This window comes from Schistocerca piceifrons, chromosome 1, assembly GCF_021461385.2.
Source record: "Schistocerca piceifrons isolate TAMUIC-IGC-003096 chromosome 1, iqSchPice1.1, whole genome shotgun sequence".
Taxonomy (NCBI): Eukaryota; Metazoa; Arthropoda; class Insecta; order Orthoptera; family Acrididae; genus Schistocerca; species Schistocerca piceifrons.
In genome coordinates, this window is record NC_060138.1 from 834,065,358 (window position 1) to 834,090,143 (window position 24,786).

Genomic DNA, 24,786 nt, shown 5'->3' on the forward strand with positions numbered 1-24,786 from the left:
AACAGCTGAGGTCATTAGTCGCATTGAACTTAGAACTACTTAATCCTAATTAACCTAAGGACATCACACACATCCATGCCCGAGACAGGATTCGAACCTGCGACCGTAGCGGTCACGCGGTTCCAGACTGAAGCGCCTAGAACCGCTCGGCCACTCCGGCCGGCAACAGTTAGTTGATGATAATAGTGGTAAGGAGCACCTAAGTGAACTCCTAAACAATGTAAGCAGACAAATTCAGAGTGAGAATCTTCAGCAGTAAAGATGTCGAAAATTGTTGGTACCATGATGTTTGCTGGCATTAAATCTAAAGAATATACGCTATGATTTTAATATGCACGCGACAAACTCTTGAAAAGAAATCACAATTGAAAATGAAACATAGTATTCTACGCTTGTTGGAATATTTGGTGACGGAACGAGAAGAGCACATAGCTTTTAAAAGGATTCATAATCGACTCGTTAATAAGACCGAGCAAGGCACATTAGTCATGCTACATCTGACGACAGAAACTTGCCTGCAGCTCGTTATTAGCATTTACAACTTTGAACGATAGAAGCACTCGAATGGTATATCAACATTCTGTTTGAATACATTTTGTAAGGAGACACAAGCCGAAGCAGTAACTTGAGGGAAGAAAGCTTTACTTCTGCTAATACCTCACCTCCCACCTTCCAAACTCATAGAAGCCCTCCTGCCTAACTTGCAGTACCTAGCACTCCTGGAAGAAAGAAATATTGCAGAGGCACGGCTTACCCGCAGCTCGTGGGATTGTTTCTGGAATTTCAGAATTTCGTTCAGGGAACAACCCCCCAGGCTGTGGCTAAGCCGTATTTCTGCAGTAGCCTTTCTTCCAGGAGTACTAGGTACTGCAAGTTAGGCAGGAGAACTTCTCTTAAGTTTGGAGGGTGGGAGGTGAGCCGGCCGGTGTGGCCGTGTGGTTCTAGGCGCTTCAGTCTGGAACCGCGTGGCCACTACGGTCGCAGGTTCGAATCCTGCCTCGGGCATGGATGTGTGTGATGTCCTTAGGTTAGTTAAACTTAAGTAGTTCTAAGTTCTAGGGGACTGATGACCACAGATGTTAAGTCCCATAGTGCTCAGAGCCATTTGAACCTTTTTTTTTTTTTTTGTGGGAGGTGAGGTACTGGCAGAAGTAATGCTGTGAGGACGGGTCATTAACCGTGTTCTGGTAGCTAAATTGGCAGATCACTTGCCCTCGAAAGGCAAAGGTCCAGGTTTCAAGTCCGGTTCAACACACAGTTTTAATCTGCCAGGAAGTTTCACATCAGTGTACACTCCGCTGCAGAGTGGAAATTCATTCCGGAAACAATCCTCCCAGGCTGTGGCTAATCCATGAATCCGTAATAGCCTTTCTTCCACGAGTTCTAGTCCTGAATGTTAGGCAAGAAACTTCTGTTAAATTTTGAAGGTAGGAGATGAGATACTGGCGGAAGCAAAGCTGTGGAGAGGGGTCGTGAGTGGTACTCGGATAGTTTACTCGGTAGAGCACTTGCCCGTGAAAAGCAAAGGTCCCGGTTTCACGTCCAAATCTGACACACAGTGTTAATCTGCCAAGAAGTTTTATATCAGCGCACACACCGCTGCAGAATGAATATTTCGTTCATCTCACGCTCGAGTCCCACACCGGCATACAGTTTAAATCTGACAGAAATCGTGATAGGGTAGTTTAGTCGGTAGAGCGCTTGCCTTCAAAAGGAAAGTAGTGTGGCGTAGCCGCACGGTCTCGGGCGCCTTGCCACGGTTCCCGCGGCTTGCCCCATCAGAGGTTCGAGTCCTCCCTCGGGCATGGCTGTGTATGTTGTCCTTAGAGTAAGTTAGTTTAAGTTAAGTTAAGAAGTATGTAAGCCTAGCGACCGATGACCCCAGCGGTTTGGTCCCGTAGGAACTTACCACAAATTTTCAATTTTCTTAAAAGGATAAGGATCTGGATTTGAGTTCCAATGTGGCACACAGGTTTAATCTACCAAGACATTTCATATCAGCTTACAGTCTGCTGCAGAGATAGTTTCATTCTGAAAATAGAGAGCCATTCCAGAGAAATTCAGTGCTAAGCGATGCTGATAAATAGAAAAAATAATAAATGCTGTCAGAAAATTACGTATTATGTTCTATTTAAATTACGAAATAAAGCAATAAAGCTGACGGAGGTTTAAACGAATTCAGGTAGAACTGTTTGCTACTATGGAACGGCTTATTCTTCCAATAATGTCAGTCGTTCCTGAAAAAGTTTGTCTCTGAATGTGTTGCAGTTACTGTCTATTGGGAACCGCAAACGCGAATTCATATTCGTATTAGAGGGGAAAATTTCCCAATATTTCGCCTTCCGCCAATTGCGACTGCACAACGTCTCTGTAATACTTACGGAACTGTTGAAAAAACTATGTCAATTATAAAATCATTTGACGTTCAGTGTTGGATAAGAACTTCCTCTGTGGACTTCAATGACCCACCGTCTTCAGAGCTCCACATCCATACCGTTCCAGTATGTTTTCTGGCATCTACCTGCTTTCCCTCCAGCAATGAACTTCCATTCTCACTCACTCTACGTCCGGCTCACAACCATTTCATTTTCACTACGATCATAATTTCAATTAGGCTTCAATCTTGTATTTGTATGTATTTCTGTTTGACCTAGTGCGCCTCTTCATTTCTCGCTGAGGGATCCTCATTTTTTTTTTAACAGTTTTCGTAACTAACTCGCCAGATCTCTGCCGCAGGTTATTAATGATGATCACAACCAGGGAGATGAAGAGAGTTACAACTGGAATATCATTTGGTGGGAAACGACTGCAGAAGCTTTAAGTATATGAGAAGCTTAAGACAAGAGAAGGGAAGAAAATGTAGATAAACAAGTGAGTGGAGGAGAAAGCAGAAGCATTGCGGAAGAGCTTAGGAAGCCTGATTTTAGCAAGGAGTCCCTCAAAGCAACAAAAGTATTGTATTAACAGAATCTTCCGTCGGTTCTTGGTAGAAGTACATTATAATAAATGAAAAGCACCAGTTTGCTTTTGTTCTACAATATTACTTTTATTGTAAACCGGTTTTCGGTTTACAAGGTCTTGTAAGGCCGTAAGCCGAACACCGGTTTACAATAAAAGTAATATTGTACAACAAAAGCAAACTGGTGCTTTTCATTTATTAAAAAGTATTGTATATCTGGCGTGCTATGTTCCTACGCTGACGCATGCCTCGTAATAAAAGAACGGGAGAGAAACAAAATACAAGCCAGTAAGATGAAATTCTTGAGAAATAGTATTGGAGTGACAAAGGTGGACAAGTTAAGGAATGAGAGAATCAGGGAATTAATGAAGGAGGAATAGTTGCAGGATAGATGGTATGGGCATATTAACAGAAGAGAGGAGAAGAGGTTATCCAGAAAGATGCACTAGATGAAGGGAAATGGAAGAAGACCAAGAGGAAGACCAAGAGGCAGGTGACTGGAAGGAGCAAGGACTGCGTCGGTAAGGGAGGAGGAGACTGAATCCAGGTGGAGACGGAAAGATGGCGGGAAGGCAGAAGAAGGTGGAGAGGACCGTGTTTCTTGTTCCAAAACTGCCCCTCCCCCAGTGTTTGGAGGATATAAGGCTTCTGTTCCAGACAAACTGAAATCTCCTTTTCGAAAACTCTGCCACATTTACCAAAAGTAACCTTTTCAATCTTATGTTTACTGCTTTCGCTGTTATTCAGTCGTTGTCTTCAGTTACCAAAGTTTAAAAACTTATTTTTCAACAAGCTGACTACACATCATTTTCTCTCATTACAACTAGTTTTCAGGTCTATTTTCAAACATGCAGTATCACATCCTTTCATTAATAGCCATATGCGCTGCAGGCATACAGTACAAAGTTGTCGGAGAAAGGAAGCGGAGCATACACGGACGGGGGATTAACAGAGCGATGATATGGACTACAAATGGGAAATCCATTGAGATAAGCGACTCTGACAAAGCGTGAAACGTCCCCTTTGAACAATTTTACAGGACTGTGCTTAACCTGACACACAATATTTTTAGCGCAACGCAATCTGACTTTCAAAATTCCCTACTAAAGAATGGCCCTGACAAACATTAAACTTTACCTTTCACAAATCACTTACCTCACAAAAATCTTCGCTGCTCAAGCTACTGCAATACAGCGAGCGCCACTACTGCCAGCTAAATAAAAGATTCAAACTACTGAAGGCACTAACTACTGATAGGGGTAGTTAGCAAATGAAAGATATTAATAGAGAGCAAACAATGTATTTACCTTAATATCATCACAAATCATAATATATATATATATCAGTTCATGACAAACTGCAAACCTCCGCCATCTCTCTCCCCACATCCACCAGTGCTGGCGGCTCACCTCCAACTGCGCAACGCTACGCGCTGTTCACAGCCAGCTGCCTAACACTACAATGGCGAGTAATACAACAATGCAAAGCAGCCACAGACTGCACACAGCACAGCCAGTGATTTTCATATTGAGCGCTACGTAACGTTGCCAATAAGAAAACATAAACAGCCTACTTACATAGAGAAAACATAAACAGCCTACTTACATAGAGAAAACATAAACAGCCTACTTACATAGCCCCCATGCTCCCCACAAAAATTTTTACAAATTGGATGGGGCAGTGGCCAATACAGATTTGAAAAAATTTTTCATAATTACAATAACAAAGAAATCAAATGCACACACTTATTGATATTATGTTGGTCAAAAGCTAAAATTGTCTCACAGTCCATAAAGACAGTCTTGATCGTTCATGACGGTAAAATAGTAGTGTTTTTCTCAAAGTCTGAGCAGTAGAAGAAAATGCACACGGAAGTAGTGGATTTCCATGCAGTCTTGAAGAAGTAGTGTTGTCCTTCCAACGGAAAGACAGTGCTGACTCTTGACATGCATACAGGTAATGGGCCACAACAGAGCAAACCCACAGCAGAGTCATTCGAAGTTTTGAAGAATATTGGTAGGTAGGTCATCACAGAGCAGACCCACTGTAGTCCTGGTAGAGATTACGGTACTGGTGGGCCACCAGAGGTGCAGACCCACTGCAGACCTTGTACAAATAATGGCGTTGGTGGGTCATCAAAGATGCAGACCCACTGTAGTCCTTGTAGAAATAATGGTATTGATGGATCATCAAAGATGTAGACCCACTGTAGTCCTTGTAGAGATAATGGTATTGGTGGGCCACCAGAGGTGCAGACCCACTGTAGTCCTGGTAGAGACGGCCAGCAGCCATCCGTTGCGACTGTGCAGGTGCACAATCACCATCGAAGATTCTTGCAGAGAATATAGCAAGTCCATAAACCACCACTTGTGCACTCAGAAAGTTTTTCTTTTAATTGTCCTTAGAACCAGCAATGCTGTTATCCAGTCCCTTGCTGAATTACCAACACACGTGCAAACACTATCAGTCCCTACTTCTCACATATTGTCCATATACTATGACCAACAGAAACGTGTGCAGTGAAATGGAACTTACAAGTTAATAATATCATGAACTGGTGACAATTACAATTTTATAACAGAAGAATACAATAACAAAGGTACAAAATACATCATTAAAGAACATAACAATACAGATAACATTTGTAGTAAAACAGGCATTACAAAAGAATAGAAATAGACATATACGTCAGTGTTACAGGAATTATGACATGAGTACATACATAAAAGATCACAATAACTTTTGAAACATCAACTTCACACATTAGCATTAACACAAAACAGAGTAAATAATGTCTAAACATCTTTACAAAGTAAATAACATATTATTAATGCCAATTATATTCGAGGATAACAGTATTCCTCATCATAGTGAATGTAGCTTAATATTAAAAGAAAAAAAAATTCTATGAAACTACACAGAGACAGGAAGAAAACAAATACTCAAGGGTACACAAACACATAGTGGGATAACACAAAAGGAAAGGACAGGGTTCGTTTTCAGTGTAACATTTGGTACTGCAGTCCAACCCAAAACTTCATATATCTTTCCTCTTATTTCATCCTTTGTTTCCACCAAAAAAATTCGATCTAAGCATGCTTTCTGTATTTATATGTTCACACATTTCTTACCTCAACATTTATTTCCAAGAAAATCCTACCTAAACCTGTTTTATGTACTTTTTTCGTATTAATTCTCAATGAATTTCTTCCAATTCATCGCAACTCATTCTCTTATATAGTCTACCCCCTCTTAAGCTAACTTAAATCTACTGAGCTCAGATGCTAAACTAAGGGACGAGGCAATGCAGCATCACATAACAAATCAACACAAACAGCAATAAAAAAAATGCAAATTGGCAAAGCTAGCAGCATAAATGAGCAAAAGTCAAATTCAATAACACTATGCCTGGCAAACAGCAGCAACTTATACCTAAACATGACATAGCGCAAGAAAAAAAAATATTACACTAAACAACAATGCAGATAAGGGAAATGTATATTCACATCTTAATGTCTATGTAATTAAAGTGGTGCACCACAAGAAGTTATTCTACCAAAAAGTTACCAATTACTTGAAAAGAAAATTATGAATGCAGTTACTAGTTCCTTCTTATTGTTCTTTCCTGTCCAAGTGCTCCTTTTTTAAAGAATGTGGATCATAAAATAATTATTTAATAGATCTGTTGACAGAAAGTGTTCACATTAGCAAATGCATTTCATTTTATAAAAGCAATGCTGCAACACAGCTGGAAACCAGATATCAAATGAAATAAGCAATTACGCAAACCAAAGCATAAAAACATCATTCAATAGCTATGTGGCATTTCGTAAGTCAGTAGCTCTCAATTCTCGTAGAAAGACACTTGTCATTATCAGGTTTGCAGATGTAAGAATATTTCCAAGGATAATGGCCTCCCCTTTTTTTTTGTGCTACCTGTGCCGCTGAAAAGGGCTCGCAATAATGGCTTTTTCTCCAGGCGTCTGACACAGCTGGGTGCCCGCGACGCATTACGTGCAGGTGGTCACTTAACTTTCGTACGGAAATATTTACGACAGGAGATTCTGCTACCGTGGTAGTCTCATATAAAAATATTTCACAGGTCAAGAATTAGCGTTCCAAATCTGTAGAAACAAAATAACAGTGTCCAAAAAATGTTCAGTGGCATTGTGATACATTCACACATGATTCACACATGTCATAACTCTTAAAGTACGATTCTTGGTTTCCAACATCCTTTTTCACAAATCAAGTGTCCCTACCCACTATTCATTACTCCTTACCTTATTACATATATACGTATCCATCGACACTCGTCAATATTTCGTCATTATAAATATGAAGCATAATCAAATAACTCATATAGCCTCAGCCTATTAATCGTAAACATACCTCAGCAGCATAATACACATCGTCGTCGTAATAATAACATCATAACACTTCAGTCAAATCTCAAAATCGTCGTAGCTTCCTCCAATAATTAAAAAAAATTCTCTGCTCATGTCAAAAGTGTCATCTGCCTCAAACGTACTTTAAAAATCATGATCTCATACCAAATACATCATTCAAAGCTCTCATAGTATCACAATGGTTCCGAAAAAATATGAACAGTTTACAAAGTACAGACAAAATACAGTTTCATAAGTGTGAAGTTATCCAACTGTATAATTGCGTAAACATGTGTCACTGATGTAGTAAAATAAATGTTTGTCTCTCTCAGTTAAATAATCAGATAGCTGTGTAATTTGTGTGTTAGAGAAATATGGTACCGATGTGTAAAGTTGTATAAGCAAATACCATATTAGCTAGGGTTCCTTGTGGTTGCCACACACATGGTACACAAAGTAGGCATGTACCCCCCTGAGGATTAATGTAATTATACCCTCAGGTGCTACAGATTATTGCAATGGAATGAAATGTATCACGGAAAAACTTTGTATCATTGTGTTTCAAATATCTTTGAAAATAAATGTTTTTAGTACAAAATTGATCACTCAAATACGTGTCCTGTAGCGCTAAATGTGCGTCTTGTTGCAACATAATCTCTGTGGAAGTGTCGTAGTTATCGTCCTCCGAAAGCTAAGTTCTGCAGAAGTCAATGTACTGACCTCATGATAAACAAAGTGAAATGCTTTGCGTATAGATATCATACTTATTACGCTTATTGCCGTGATGAAGAAAGTACTGTGCTGTAACGTATTGTTGTGCTACAGAAAAGGCTGTCTCCTTGTAGCTATACCATAAAAGTTACTACTAAAACATGTTTTACTTTCCAGAATAATACAGAAAAACTGTGCAGATATAAAACAGAAACACCGCAAAATCAACATTGTAAATTGTCACTCATTAGTAGCGTCGTGATAAAATCGTGTAGCTGTCACATAAACTAACCTCTGTGTCATCTGGTATCTCTCAGAAAGCACTTTAAATTCAGAATGTATTTTCAAATAAACCAAAATGTTGCATTAAAATCTCATTAGCAGTACTGGTAAATGTTCTAAGTATGTGAGCCTTATAGTCGTTACGTAATTGTGCAACAAACAAGCAAGAATGTACACACACAATAACACTGTGTCGTCTGTTCACTATAACAATGCATTCGTAATTTCTGTTTAAATAAGTTCTCTTGGTTCTTGATTGGATGTTGTACTTCAAACATTGTTGTATGTTAACAGTTTCTTAAGCATACTAGTAACGTGAAGTGAAACGTTTTATGGCAAAGACAAAGTTAAAAGGCAGATTATCTGTCAATAAATGGTTTTACATGTGAAATGTGGTGTAAACCTTTACTCTTCATAGTACTCAGAGTTTGAACTTGAATGCAATTGTCAGGCGGTATACGTCGGTAAAGAATACTGGAATTTTTCTCAAGGTTAGCGTCTATGTTATTTTTCTCTGAGCCACCAGGCGCACGCGGCTGCCTGCTGTGCGAGTCATTGTCTGTCTCTTTGTTGGCGCGCGTCGTTATTGGGATTAGGAGACCTAACTTCTACAAATTCGCCTTGCCGAGAGGGCCCAGCTCTGTTAGAATCCCGCCAGTTCTGATGAAATTCAGGTCTGTCGTTTTGTCGGTAGTTTACACAGTTTCTTTCGTGTCGGTCACGTGGTGGAGAATTTCTCCCTGAATCGTAACTGCGCGCTGAACTGTTGCGTCTGAAATTATTCTGTCTCCCTTGATAATAATAGTTCTGATTACCATATTGTCTGTTTCTATGGTTATCTCTGTCATATTCATTACTACGGAAATGCGATCTTTCTCTGTAACTATTACTCTGCCAATGGTTGTCATACGGGTGGTGTCTATTTTGGTCACGATTTGTGTTGTGAGAATAGCCTTGTCGTGTCCAGTTATTACTTCTTTCATCGCGGATTTGCGACGGATGTGACCTGTAATTGTTGTGTTCCTGGTTTCGCGTTCCGCAATTGTCAGTGTCAATTTCTAATTCTTGTAACAGTCCCTGAAAAGCTTCAATGTCGTCTTTGCAACGTCCTGCTAAAATAATATGTCGTAAATGTTCAGGCAGTTTGATTAAGCAAATGCGGATGAGTTCTGAGGGGCTGTATGGGTTTGACAGGTATTGATTCTTGTGCAACATGTCTTCAAAATATTTCACAAGACTGGAAAATTCAGATTGTTCGAAGTGTTTCATCATTATGATGTTATGTTTTACACGGTCTTGTGTAGCTTGAGACCAATATGCTGAGAGGAAGGCATGGTAAAACTCTCCTTCACTGTGGCAATCGTGAATTACCGATCGCATTCTTACAGCTGGTTCATTCTCCAAGTAGCCACACATAAATTCTAATCTGTGTTCTAACGACCAGTTGGGAGGAAAACAATGAGAGAATTGATGGAGCCATGCTTGTGGATGAATGTCGTTGCCAGAATTCTTAAATGTTTTGAATTTACGTGTAGTAATGAACAGCTTATAGTCAAAATCATCATGTCGGCGAGTCGCATATCGGTCATTGTTAGGTCGTGTCGGCCGTTCCATCTCAAAATTCGGTGCACATTGCCAATTTCTTTCATAACTTCCGAAATGCCCTGTGTTATTATTTTGCGGCTTTTCCGTGTTTCTAAGTCCCTCTTCCCGTGTTGGAGCGCGAGTGTCTTCTGAAATACGTAATTCTTGTATTACCTGTGTCAGCTGATCTTGTACTTCCCGGATTTCTCTTTGGTGTTGCGTATCAATTTGATTCAGATTTTGTTTCAGTTTCCTAATTTGTGCGTTCTGTTCTGTGTCATTAAAGACTACCGGTTTTGCGTCATTCAGATTATCATCTACCTTCGCAGATAAATTATTTAGCTGATCCGAAAGTTCAACTACTTTCTCTGATAATGAACACATTTCCTCAGTGTGTTTTTCTGAACCAAGTTTCAGAGTGTCCATTTGTGTTGAAATCGAATCTACTGTGTCCTTTAAGTTATCCTGAGTTTTTGCAAGTTGCGTAACCGAATCGGTAGATGCAACTGAGTCAATTTTAGCTTGCAAGGTGTTGTGATTTTCATGAACAATAGTTTGCAGTTCTTTTATGGCTGCTTCGTGATTCTGTAATGCATTTTCATGACGCGAAAAAATAGGTTGAAAATGCTCACAAATTTGAGTTTTTACGTCATTACAGACTTTTTGACATTTCGATTCAATGTTATGTAACTCAGCAGTTAAATCCTCACGTGTTTGTTCGAGAGTTTGTTCCAATGAGTCTAACTTTTTGAGATTTTGTTCCACTGTGTCTAACTGTTGCTGTGTTTGTCTCTGGTGTTGTTCCATTGTGTCTAACTGTTGCTGTGTTTGTCTCTGGTGTTGTTCCATTGTGTCTAACTTTTCAAGCTTTTGCTGTGTTTGTCTCTGATTTTGTTGCATTAATTGCAATAATAATGTACTAGTGTCTGGAATCTGTTTCTCTACGCTTTTCGGCAGTGCATTTGCACCGGCAACATTCACATTTTGACAAGCAGAAAATGCGTCTTGACTTATTTGAGAAAACGGTGATAACCCAAAACCTGAATCTACAGTATTTGCGAAATTGTGTCCTGTCATTTCGGATTCCTGAGGCGAGCTGTTGCCGACCGATCGATCGATAATGCTTCCCTCTTCACTAATTGTTTCACTGTCCACGCCATTGTTTGCCGCCCGCTCCATTTCCCTATGCACAATTACCAAATTACTACTTTGAACATCAGTTAATTCATTACTCGGTGGCGCTAACACACTGCTCTCATTCTCACTGTCATTTGTCAGTTTACTTTGGAGCCTAGTATTACGTTTTTCACACGCCATTATTGTCACAGTATTTCACACGACAACACAGAAAAACACAATTTGAAGAGAAAAAATAAGAGAACACATTAACATAACACTGAAAATAATATCTAGTTAATTACAGCTGCGAAATACTTGGTGCAAATCTATATGCATGCCACAACTGTTTTACTGTACAACAATGAAAGGCTACAACTACAAAGGAGATTCTCTCTACAATTACGCGCTAGCAATAAACAAAAGCTACACTAAATACACAAACTACAAGAAAAATCAGAAGATTCCAGTGAGGTATCCTAGGCTAAGGGTCGACATATGAAACGTCCCCTTTGAACAATTTTACAGGACTGTGCTTAACCTGACACACAATATTTTTAGCGCAACGCAATCTGACTTTCAAAATTCCCTACTAAAGAATGGCCCTGACAAACATTAAACTTTACCTTTCACAAATCACTTACCTCACAAAAATCTTCGCTGCTCAAGCTACTGCAATACAGCGAGCGCCACTACTGCCAGCTAAATAAAAGATTCAAACTACTGAAGGCACTAACTACTGATAGGGGTAGTTAGCAAATGAAAGATATTAATAGAGAGCAAACAATGTATTTACCTTAATATCATCACAAATCATAATATATATATATATCAGTTCATGACAAACTGCAAACCTCCGCCATCTCTCTCCCCACATCCACCAGTGCTGGCGGCTCACCTCCAACTGCGCAACGCTACGCGCTGTTCACAGCCAGCTGCCTAACACTACAATGGCGAGTAATACAACAATGCAAAGCAGCCACAGACTGCACACAGCACAGCCAGTGATTTTCATATTGAGCGCTACGTAACGTTGCCAATAAGAAAACATAAACAGCCTACTTACATAGAGAAAACATAAACAGCCTACTTACATAGAGAAAACATAAACAGCCTACTTACAAGCGCAGTCGATTATTCACTGAGCTTGTCAGCTAGTATATCGGAAACGGCGAAGCTGGTCGAATGTTCAAGTGCTACTGTCGTGATTATCTAAGGAAAAAGGTAGAAAGACAGTGAAACTACCAATAGGCGCTAAATGGTTGGACGTCCACAACGTGGGGTTCGGAGGCTTGTCAGCTCTGTAAAATAGGATCTGTGGCATCTCTGTCGAAAGAGCACAATGCTGGTACACCCACAAGTGTCTGAGAGCACACCGTTCATCGTATATTGTTGAACATGGAGCTCCGCAGCAGACCACCCCTACCTATTCACATGTTGACTCAACGACATTGTCAATTATGACCGCAGTCGGCACAGGACCATCGGCATCCAACCGTCAGTCAATGGAAACGTGTCGGCTCTTCGGATTAATCACATTTTTGCTACACTAGGTCGATATCGTCTCCACAAACGACGCCATGGAGACGAACGGCGGCTCGAAATGTACAGCGCGCCACTGACGCAGGCTGGTGGGAACAATATTATGTTATGAGAGACATTCTCCTGCGTTTGCATGGGACCTGTGTTAGTAATCGAAGACACACTGGCAGCTGCGAACAACCTGCACCCCTTTATGCTTGATGTCTTCCCTGACGGCGATGTCATCTTTCATCAGTATAATTGTCCTTGTCGAGGAGCCAGAACCGTGCTATTGTGGTCACAATGTTTTGGCTCATCATTGTATTTTCCATTAACACGTTCTCCTTCTTCGCTTCCGTAGTTTAGGTATCTAAAATCTACGTTGACGGCTGTTGATAACAGTAATGGAAACATAGAATCTCCTTGCCCTACTCCTTGTTTAATTCTGAATTTTCACTCATCTAATGAAGTCTAATACAAGCTGTGACACTGACTCATACAGGTATGTTCTTCAGTATACTGACATATATTTTACGAGTTCGTCATGTATTGAAGGTCGCTAATGCCGCTTTTCTTGGAACTGTGTGAAGAGGTTACACAAGATCTCTGAATCCCTGATGAAGTGTAATGCATACGCAGTTCTCACCGACCGTCCAAAAATATTCCGAGAGTGATTTTATTCCTGGCGTATAAGCGATGTCAGCCAGTCAGTACGGTGGCAGCTTAAACTAACAACTGTAAACAATAGATGTACATTCGACCAGTCAGTTGCTGGCGTCGCTACCTGACTAAAATGAAAAACACAGACAATTCCTCTCTAGAAAAAAATCATCCGTTGGACTTGACTTAGTGTTATGAAAGCGAATCAAATACAAAACGACGAGGTGCAGAAATTCGCATGAAGGGTTAGCCCTTTGATGACAAAATCGACATTAAAGACAATGTATTGAACAGTATCCGAAAGAAGTACTTTTTTTGACAGTGCCACAGGCTTGTATGAACATTCTGTGTGTTGTACTCAAATACTATGTAGAAGATCTGAAGCATTAAAACTAACATCTTAACTTTTTCCTAAACGTTACTAATCCATTTTAGACACTTTTTGGAATGACAGGGTATAATTTTTTATTGTTTGATAAATGAGGCCAGTCTCATTTTTAATTATTTTTGTTTTTGCAGCTCTAATTCGAATGTCTGTCTGTCCTGTCCTGGGAGAATATGACAAGGACTAACGATCTTCGTCTAGGCAAATTCCGTTATTGTCTGAACTAGTACAATGTCACTTTGTGTATCTTATGACATTATAAGCACAAAACGCTATGCGACATTTAATCATTATATTTGTTCATTTTTATTTATGTCTGAGAGCGCACAGAGCTGGCTAGCTCTGGAGAAAGGTTTCAGTTCGCCTTGGTGGTAAATGAGTGTCCAAGTGCCTGGCTGGTTGTTCTGGCTTAATCACAGGACGTTCGTCCCAAGGGCTCTGGCGAAAGAAGTAAGCCCTATAGGCACTGCTTTGCATTTGCAGTAAGCACCTGTCGGTCCCCTTCGGTTGCGAATGCGGTTTTCTCCTTTGAAAGGAGCTGCCGAAGAGCCCGCAGAATTAAACTGTGCGTGACAAATTCACCTTCCTGTACGCAAATCACTGAAGAGGTCAACACAGTGCAACTAGCCCACCGTGGGAAAACTTGTTGCATATCCAGTCACATGAATCTTGTCCGACACCTTGTAAGAGGTCCGAGCAGATGTAATTTCGATGTACTGCTCATGCGCTGCCTGCGATGTGCAAGGCCTCTGACCAGAGAGCAATGTTGACTGCAGTAGGAACTGTGTAGCTGTAGCAGTAAGTTGTTGCTAGTCTGGAGTCTGCTCTGGTCTGGTAAATTACCGTTCGGTTTATCTATTTCTTCAGCAGCATTTATTCGCGGATTGAATACTATACTTCCGACAGAATTAAAAGACAGAACCACAACGTATGTAGACGACATTCTTATTGCAGAAACTAACTGGTCTGAACATAATTTGATTCTTGAACAACTGTTACAAACCTTTCGTGCACAAGGACTCACAGTTAATCTTAGCAAATCGCACTTTGGCAAAACTTCTATAAAATTTCTTGGACATGTAATTTCAGCAGAAGGCATTGCGCCTGACCCGGAAAAACTTCAAGCTTCACGTGACATTACTGTTCCTACGACGAAGAAACAACTACGCAGATTTTTGGGTTTAATTAACTTTTTTCGTAAATTTATTCCTTACTCTGCTTTAGACACCCCTAGATTATGTCAATTGACGGGTAAAAACACTATTTGGTCCTGGGATAGCCAAGCGCAGTCTGAATTTGTCAATCTGAAACAAGCTTTGTTGAATGCACCACTTTTATCACATCCAGATCTTACTAGAAATTTTTCCATTGCCACCGACAGTTCTAACACCGCTTTAGGCGTAAACATTTTTCAGGAAATTGAAGAAGATGGTTCTACAGTAATTAAAAACATCGCCTTTGCGAGTCGCATTCTGTCACCTGCTGAACGCAATTATTCTGTTACAGAACTTGAAACATTATGTGTTGTATGGGCATTTACGAGATTTAGGCATTTTCTTTATGGAAGACATACGACCGTTTACACAGATCATAGAGCGATACAGGTTTTACTTTCAGCAAAATTTACACATGACGGGTTAAGCAGATGGAAACTTTATTTACAGGAATTTAGTTTTACAATTGTTCACATTCCCGGTACACAAAATATTGTAGCAGACGCACTATCCCGTTCTCTCAGCAAAAATCAGCAAGACATCGCAACCAACTTCTGCCAAGAAAATTCTAGCGTCATGTATATTCAACAAGTTGCATTCGAAAATTTTATTTCGTCGTCATTGTGAGACATAGCACAGGAGCAGAGCAAAGACAACGTATGGAAAGAAATTAAACACTTTTGGCAAGATAGGAATAATGTTACCATTAGAAACCATTACACTGTACGCAATAATATTCTGTTTCGCCGTTCTCACCCTGGCAGCAATAACTGGTTACTATGCATTCCTGACGAACTGGTTAACAAATTAATTTGGTATACTCATTTAAGTTACGCACATTATGGAGCCAGAAAATGTTTTCTTATACTGAGACAGAACTGTTATTTTGCCAACATGGAGAAACGTATACGACGAGTTTTAGCGTCATGTAAAATCTGCCAGAAAGCTAAGTCAGACACGACTTCACATATTCCTCCGCTACATCCCATTGTACCTGTTAAAATGAGACACATGGCCACTGTAGACATTTTTGGTCCGATTTCCAGAACTACTAGAGGTTTTTGTTACATCTTTGTTGCTGTTGAACTCACTTCAAAATTTGTAACCTTCACTCCGTTACGCAAAGCTACTGCTAAATTTGTTTCGAAAGCATTTGCAAAACATTTTCTATTTCATGTAGGGCTTGTACTGAAAGTAATTTCCGACAATGGACCACAGTTTCGATCTGCTATATGGACACGTATGTTACGAGGAAGAAACATTTCTCCGATCTATATATCCAGGTATCACGCTTCTTCGAACCCTTGTCAACGTCTAATGAAAGAAATTGGTAAACTATGTAGAATATACTGCCATAGAAAACATATTGATTGGGATACACACATACTGTCATTCCAGGATGTAATTAACTCCATACCAAATGAATCTACTATGTTATCTCCGACTGTTATACTGAAAAATGTTGAACCACCTAACAAAATTAAAGAATTAATATCCTTTCCTACATCTCGTGGACTACGACACCATGAAATAATTGACATTGCGCTGAACAACATCAAACGTGCCGCAGAGCGCCGGAGAAGACAGCAAAAACAGGTTTGTACACACGTTGATTTTCACATTGGACAGAAGATATTAGTACGCACACATTATTTATCCAACAGAGGAAAGAGAACATGTAGTAAATTTGAGCTTCTATATGCAGGTCCATACAGAATTCGCAGTATTCCTCACCCCAATGTAGTACACGTTAAAACTCTGAGAACCAGAAAAACTAAAGGCAATCACCATGTCTCCAATATTAAACCCTTTATTGAATGAACATACTCTATGATGTATCACACTGTAATGCCATTTCCTGATTTTTATATGACCAATTATGCAATTATATTTATATGATTATCATATTTTTTCTTGGCAAGTGCCCGGCAAGGTAAGGTTAGCAGGTCGCTTTTCTTGTAGTGACACATCAGACCATGCACATTTTTCCAGATAAACTTACATATTTTATGACCAATTATGCAATTCTATCTAGTGACATATTAATTTTATCAAATTCTTTCTCCATTAAAGTCTTCAACTCTCGCCTCTATCAACTACACAACATACAAGCTGAACACAAAGAAAGTCATTTTTTGTCGTTATATATCAGACCGTGCACATTTTCCATTTTTCGTGTATGTATGATTGTTTTCCTGTTTCGTTTGTATGCACTATGTAATCTTTAAGATATAACAAACACCAGTTGACTTTGACACATTGCCTTATGATATCTCAACATCGTGACTATTTTACATTTTGTTGCTACTACATTATTATACTCTGTGAACATTATTGCACCTGAACACTGTCTATGTTTTTGACATAATACGTTTTCTGTCATGCTATGCTGTATGCTTAATTATATCACTAGAAACAAGTTTTTATTTAATGGGTATGTGATATAAATGCAAGATATTAATCCTTATACATCATTTTCAGAAAGCAATAACGTGTAAAAGAAATAAATTAAACAAACCACAGTGAATTACTATGAAATGGGAATTTCATCTTCGGAATGAACGAAAGAAAATGGAATACCTCGTCATGAAGAGTATATGGATCAGAATTAACAAGCATTAACAAGAATATACTATACACATCGTATGATAGCAGTCTTAACTAATTTTTTCTTTCAGAATACAAGGCGATTGATGCAGGGTGTTAGACAGAACTACACATCTTAGTTTTAGTGATGAAATATGCTAGAAATAAGAAACTGTACACTATGAATAGTTGTATGAAGTAAATGGTAATATGAATAATGAAGTGTCTTTTTTGCAGATGATAATAAATGATGATGAATAATTATATGAAGAATATGCTAATATGAATAATGAAGTTTTTCTTTGCAGGTGATGATAGTAATGAAGTTATGGTAATATGAATAATGAAGTTTTTCTTTGCAGATGAGGATAATGATGAAGTTTATATATTTACTGTTAGTTAAGAAATGCTATGTAGTTATTTAAGTATTTGTTGCAGTTCGTTTTGACAGTATGTCTTATATCACATGGTATAATGACTGAATGTATTGGAAAGGACAGCTAGGGTACATACATATTGACTACACGTTTCATTACCTGTTAATTCGAAGTTCACTACTTTTCAGCACAATATGCGTTTCTTCTTTCAGCTTAACAATCCATTTTGTATTTTTTCCAGGAGAAGCTATTCATGAAATTAATGTGCTATAAGCAGTTAGTTATTAAACCTGTTCTAGTACTTGCATTTTTTTACCCATTTGTGTGTGTCATTCATGAATGTGATCACATATACCCTACTTGTTCCATAACCTTGCTACAGCTGACTCATGATGAATGACGTTACTAATACTTATTTGCAGCAATAAATCAAAAGCATATATTTTCATGCTCCAGCAATTAATTATCGATCCCAACGCAATGCATTGCTAGCACAAAAAAATGTATTACCAGTCCCAAATAATGCTACTAGTTTAAGAGATATTTATAGTATTAAATATAATGCAAATTTGTCAGATGTATTGAATCCATTGTATCTATGTATTATTGGACCATGGACCTTGAGTAATAGTAATAGTCTGTTACATTTTAAATATGTCCTATGTCACTTGAACGATGAGTTCTCAGTAATACTGAATGATGTTTTGTAATAATGCATAAATGCTATGCCAATAATTTCTGTAAATAATATTTTTGTTATACTCTATAAATGCTATGCCAATAATTAACTCGCATTTTGAATGATGGCTTCTGAATAATACTGAATAATGTTTTATAAAACTATATGAATACTTTGTAACTCGCCAATGAATGCCACTGTTTCTTATATTTTAAATTTGTCTTATGTCACTTACATGCTATTATATATGAATACCAGTAGCTTGATGCTACACTCATTAACTCCTGTTTTGAATGATGACTTCTCAACAATGCACAAAAATGTTTAGTAACTGGCCAATGATTACTGTAAGCAGATGAATTATGTTAATGCTATGCCATTAATTAACTCTTGTTTTGAATGATGACTTCTGAACAATGCATGAAAATGGTTTGTAACTGGCCAATGAATGCTGATGATTACTATAACTAGATGAATTATGTAAATGCTATGCAATTAATTAACTCTTGCTTTGAATTATCACTTTTGAATAATGCATAAAAATGGTTTGTAACTGGCCAATGAGTGCCAATGTTCACTGTAATCAGATGACTTATGAACAATGTTCTGTAATACTCCATACATAGTACAGAAATGTTTAGTAACTAGGCAATGAGTGCCAACAATAACTCAAATTGGTTAATAGACTAGTGTAATTCTCTATGATGACTAGCATAAGACTTAATGTCCTTCACCTTCTGACCTAATTACCAGAAACTATTGCAATATCCATTTGTCCTGTCTACCCTCATGATCATGGAGCACTATATTTGGGTTTTGCACTAATTCTACGTTGGTGTACCTTACAAAAGTGTGGTGTTGACACATCATGCTGTCCATCACTTTGAACGATGGAGATGTTATTATGGTCCCACTGTTTGGTGTACCTAATGTACATTTCAGTGTCTTGGCTACACTGATTCATACTTCAGGGAAGAGAACTTCAGATTGTCTCACTTGGTGTTGTGCTTCTGTAGAAAGGTATGGACTTTCAGTGCAGCTACGTGCAACCTACTGTGCTACAACCATGATGCAATCCTTCCCTTTCCTGTCCTAGTTCTTGTAAAATGGTAGAGACATATACAGTGCGTGTGCACTTTATGTCATTTGTTAATATGTTTTGTACTCATTGCGTATCCTAGTTCTTGTAAAATGGTAAAAAAAATATATACAGTGTGTGTGCACTTTATGTCATTTATTAATATGTTTTGTACTGATTGCGTATCCTAGTTCTTGTAAAATGGTAAAAAAATATATACAGTGCGTGTGCACTTTATGTCATTTGTTAATGTGTTTTGCACTCATTGTGTATACATTTTGTCATTGCTTGATATGTTCTGTACTCAGTGCATGTGCACTCTATGTCGTTTCATGTTCTGCACTCATATATATATATATATACTCTGTGACTGTAAACTTAGTTAATTAAGTAGATTTTAGAAAAAATTGTTGCTAATGGCAAGTCCAATTGACTCACCATCGCTGCCAAATTTTTGCCCCCCCCCCCCCCCCCCAGTGGAGGGTTATGTAAAAGGTCCGAGCACATGTAATTTCGATGTATTGCTCATGCGCTGCCTGCGATATGCAAGGTTTCTGACCAGAGAGCAGTGTTGACTGCAGTAGGAACTGTGTAGTTGTAGCAGTAAGTTGTTGCTAGTCTGGAGTCTGCTCTGGTCTGGTATGGTGTATCGTGTTGGCTGGCCTGGTCGCGGTGCAGCGATGTCGGAGCCTGAGTATTATTGTATAAGGTAAAAAAGCAGCCTCGCGCATATGTAGTAATGTTATCTCAAGTCGCATGTAAATGTTTTAAAACTCTCGTAATAATAATTTTCCTTATAAAAAGTAACTTTTAACGACCATTCATTTCAGTTTAAAGGATTTACTAATTTCTCCCATCCATGATCATCCCGATTATTGCAATAGAAAAATCAGTTGCTTCCTTTCATAAATGAGAGATATATCGGCCAGCATTGCACAGAGCTGTGCCGGAAAAATTTACTGTAAGAGCAGATATATCCGGCGACTTTATTGAGGTAAGAATGTTTCCTTTTTTTTATTCAGAATGATCTTTCAGGGCCATGACGCAGCACTGCTGTCGTCCAAAATTTACCAGGTTAAATTCACAGTGAATTATTGAAAAGTCGTAAGTGAGCGACAATTTAATTGAGAGGTTAGTTACATTGTTTTATTACTAGGTTACTGAATTTATTTTTTTTAGTGGGACGTTACACTGAATGTGAACGACATAATTATAATTTTTACTGTTGAGAGGTTTAGGAATTTTTCTGTTGTGAGGTTACGCTAAGTGTGAATGAATTTTGAGCTTAGATTAAATCAGAAAGAATTTTGTGTAGGGAGGTTACAGATGAGAAAGAATTTTGTGGGGAGTTACACTAAATTAGAATCTTATTCATATTATTTTTTTTTAAATTTTGTGGGGAGGTTATAACCTTGCTTTGTCGTGAAGGGCCCGACCATTGAGTGGAACTTGACCAGGAACCAATATCAGCCACCTGCAAGATGAAATGCATTCAGTGAGACAAGAATGGGTTTCCCCTGTATTCTGGAAAAATAAACAAAATCGTCACTGGTCACGGTGGCAACGACTGGCGGTCCTCCGATCCATGTTGGATTTTTCGAGAAGCAAGGAGTTAGGTTCAGAGGACATTCTGCTTCGGGACTTGCCGTGTGGAAGCCGTCTGGGTCTTTTCTAATCCAGAAAACGTCAGTGCCGCCATTTCTGTCGTTTTCATTCAGTACTGACCTGTACGTTGTGGCACAGGTTCGCTGAGTTCGAAGTAAGTTTTGCATTTCTCAGTTAGGGTTGCCCGTTATCTCAGCAACTCGTAATTTGCAGGATCTGCTGCACAGCTTGGACTGTCTGCTTATTTCTCTTAACTTTTGAGTCTTGAGCTCCTTCACTAAGCATTTGCGACTAGCACAAGAGCTTGTAGCACTTCCCAAGCACTCTTCGAGTCAGATTTGAGGTATCCTCCAATGTATTAGCGGTACATTCAGAAGCAGTTAAAAATCTAGTGAGCCACCGTTTGCTGCTAATATTCAGAGAACTGATGTTCACACGCTAGTAACTGCTTAGCAGTCATTTTCCGTGATTTACGTAGATTTTTGATTAATATAAACAGATATTGTCAGTGCACACTTACTTTGGAATTATAATGCCGATTGTAGTACAACTAATCCCGACTAGGCGACCCTCAAATAATAAATACAGTCAAATTATTTGCATGTCTAATTCGTTGTGTCACTGTGACGGTGTTTCCGTTGCAAAACATGTGCCCACGTCATGGAGATCATTGTTAATTTGTTTAATTGATGTTAAACGACCATTGCCAAAACGCGACTTCGACTAGACGTCTCATTGGAAGCTGATCACAACAACAATAACAAGAGACACGTTTCAGTTCGTCAATGTAGAACATACACCATAGTTATAAAACCCTCTCTTTAGTCTTTAGTTTACTTCCTCATAAGCATCCTGCAGTGAGATTTGCTGTCAGTAATTCTTCCTTGACGTCGCCCACCTCTTCATCAGAATTTGAGCGTAATGGTGTATATATTTGAATAATTCCAAGGGAATTCCGTTCATTTTATTTTTAAAACAGATTATTCTATACTACAATAAATATCTGCAGCCTCATCAAAATCGAATTTATCGTCTCTGCGTCAACAGAACGAAAGTAAATTGAATATTCAACATCCGGTCGATGAAGAGGTCATTAGAGACAGGAAACAGGCTCAAATTGGGGAAGAAGGATGGAAGTAATAAATTGGCCGTCCCCTTTTCAAACGAACCGTGCCAATAAGTGCTTTAGTTATATCAAGGAAAACCTATATCCGGATGGTTGGACAGAGTCCAATGTCCTGCCACAGCGCCTCATCAGTCAGTTTGATTACGATAGAGCATACACACAAATTTCCTCTCTGCTCTGTTTTCTGTTTTAGAACACATATTCAGGTTTGCATTTTCTTTTGTGTCCGTTTTTTCATCGTATCTCTGATATCCCCTTTGATATTACACTCTAAGACAAAAAAAAGACGTACGTTTAAGGAATTATCCGAATAGGACGGATATTGGTATGTGCAGATAAACACCGATTATAATTTCAGAAAAATCTGATGATTAATTCAAGAGAAAGGGCTTCACAAATTGAGCGAGTTAATAACGCCTTGGTTCACCTCGGCCCCTTATGCAAGAAGTTATTCGGCTTGTCGTTGAATGATAGATTGATAGAGTTGTTTGATGTTCCCCTGAGCCATATAGTGTCAAATTCTGTCCAACTGGCGAGTCAGATCCCGAGCTGGTTGGAGGGGTCTGCTCATAATGCTGCAAACGTTCTCTACTGGGAGGAGATCTGGCGACATTGCTGACAATGGTATGGCTTGATAAATATGAAGACAAGCAGTAGAAACTCTCGCCGTGTGCAGAACGGTATTATCTTGCTGAAATGTAAGCCCAAGACGGCTTGCCATGAAGCGCAACAAAACGGGACATAGAATATCGCCAACGTTCCACTGCGCTGTAAGGGTGTCGCGGACGGCAACCGAAGGAGTGTCGCTATGAAATGTAATGGCTCCTCAGACTATCACTCCTGGTTATCAAGCCGTATGACGGGTAGCAGTCAAACTGGTATCCAGCTGCTACCCACGCTGTCTCCAGACATGTCTTCGGCCTGGAATTTCCGCTAGTCATTGGCGTGAGACTCGTCACTGAAGACAATTCTACTCCAGTCAATGAGATAATAGTCAAAGTCAAACGCAATTACATGGGTGCACCTTGAGAGACTAAGGACTTAAACCTCAATCACTCTTTATACATCCCATAAATAACTCATAACCAGGTGTAAGCGTATTTCATATCGCTGGCTTAATCGCGGAGTATCTTTGCGGTCAGAGCGTTTTCAGAGTCGAGCACGGGACACGGAGCTGTTATGTTGTGCTGTGGGTGGCTCTACATGTGAAAGGTAGTATCATGGACGTTCAAGTGTTGCTACAAGTGCTATTACGGTGAAGTGACGAGATATGGAAGTGAATTCAGTGAAAAGGGGCGCAAAGAAGTAATTAAATATGAGCATTGCTGCAGATAACGTATCTGTGTATCCACTGCATCAATCATCCGCGCCGTGTTCGGTCTCCCAGATGAACTAATGTAAATAAGTAATACTATTTACCACAAAAGAGAGCATTTAAGTGCCAGAGTCTTGTAGCGAGCGTGAGAATGTGCGTTCAAAAATGGTTCAAATGGCTCTGAGCACTGAGGTCATCAGTCCCCTAGAACTTAGAACTACTTAAACCTAACTAACCTAAGCACATCACACACATCCATGCCCGAGGCAGGATTCGAATCCACGACCGTAGCGGTCGCGCGGTTCCAGACTGAAGCGCCTAGAACGTGCGTTCGGTCATCGCGTTCCGCAGCATCAACAATTAGCCGCACCGCGACGTTTACGCGCACGCTCGTACAAGTGAGAACTGAGAACTGAAAATTTAACTTTATGAAAAGTGTTATATTATTATTAGTGTCAGGGAGGACTGGTACCAAATATCTGTGTATGTGTGACAAGCGTAAGAACTTTCGTTCGATTATTCGGCTTCCGCATCTTCAACAATCACCCGCGTCGTGTCGGTTCCACGTGCGCTCGTCCAAGTGATATTGTGGACAGATAATCATCTAGAAGTTGGCATCAAAACTTACGACTTAGAGTGTAAACAGTGCAACCTGCTATTCTTCTTATCGTCTCAGAATATAGCTGTTCATACCAGTTGAAGGACAGTGTTTGATGTTGAATGGCTCCCCTAAACCCGTTGCATATTTAGATTCATAATTTCAGGCAAGCCAGCAGCAGTGTGGAACAGAACAATACGACCACCGTGGGATTATCACGTACGTGGTATGGACAGGGCGCACGTTTAAGAAGCGATAAACAGTTAAAGACACCCCTCCGCCATTTGTATCCCCGGGCGTGTTACACAGGTTTTCTGAACCTAAGTGCTTCATAGCTTCGATTAGTGTTATCTGTTATGAATTTTGTAAACCTAATCTCACGCTACGCCATACTTACGATTTCAATATGATGTTTCCCATAAAAGAGGCAATAATAATGGTGATGTTTCATTTTTATTATTGTCCTAAAACAGTCTATCGGAAAAGCACATTCATACTGTACTTCATCGTTTCGAGAATATAATTACATTTGCTTGCCATATTGTGGCTTCATGATGTAACACTTGTTAAACATGCCATTTGATACGCACAAGATTCTTTTA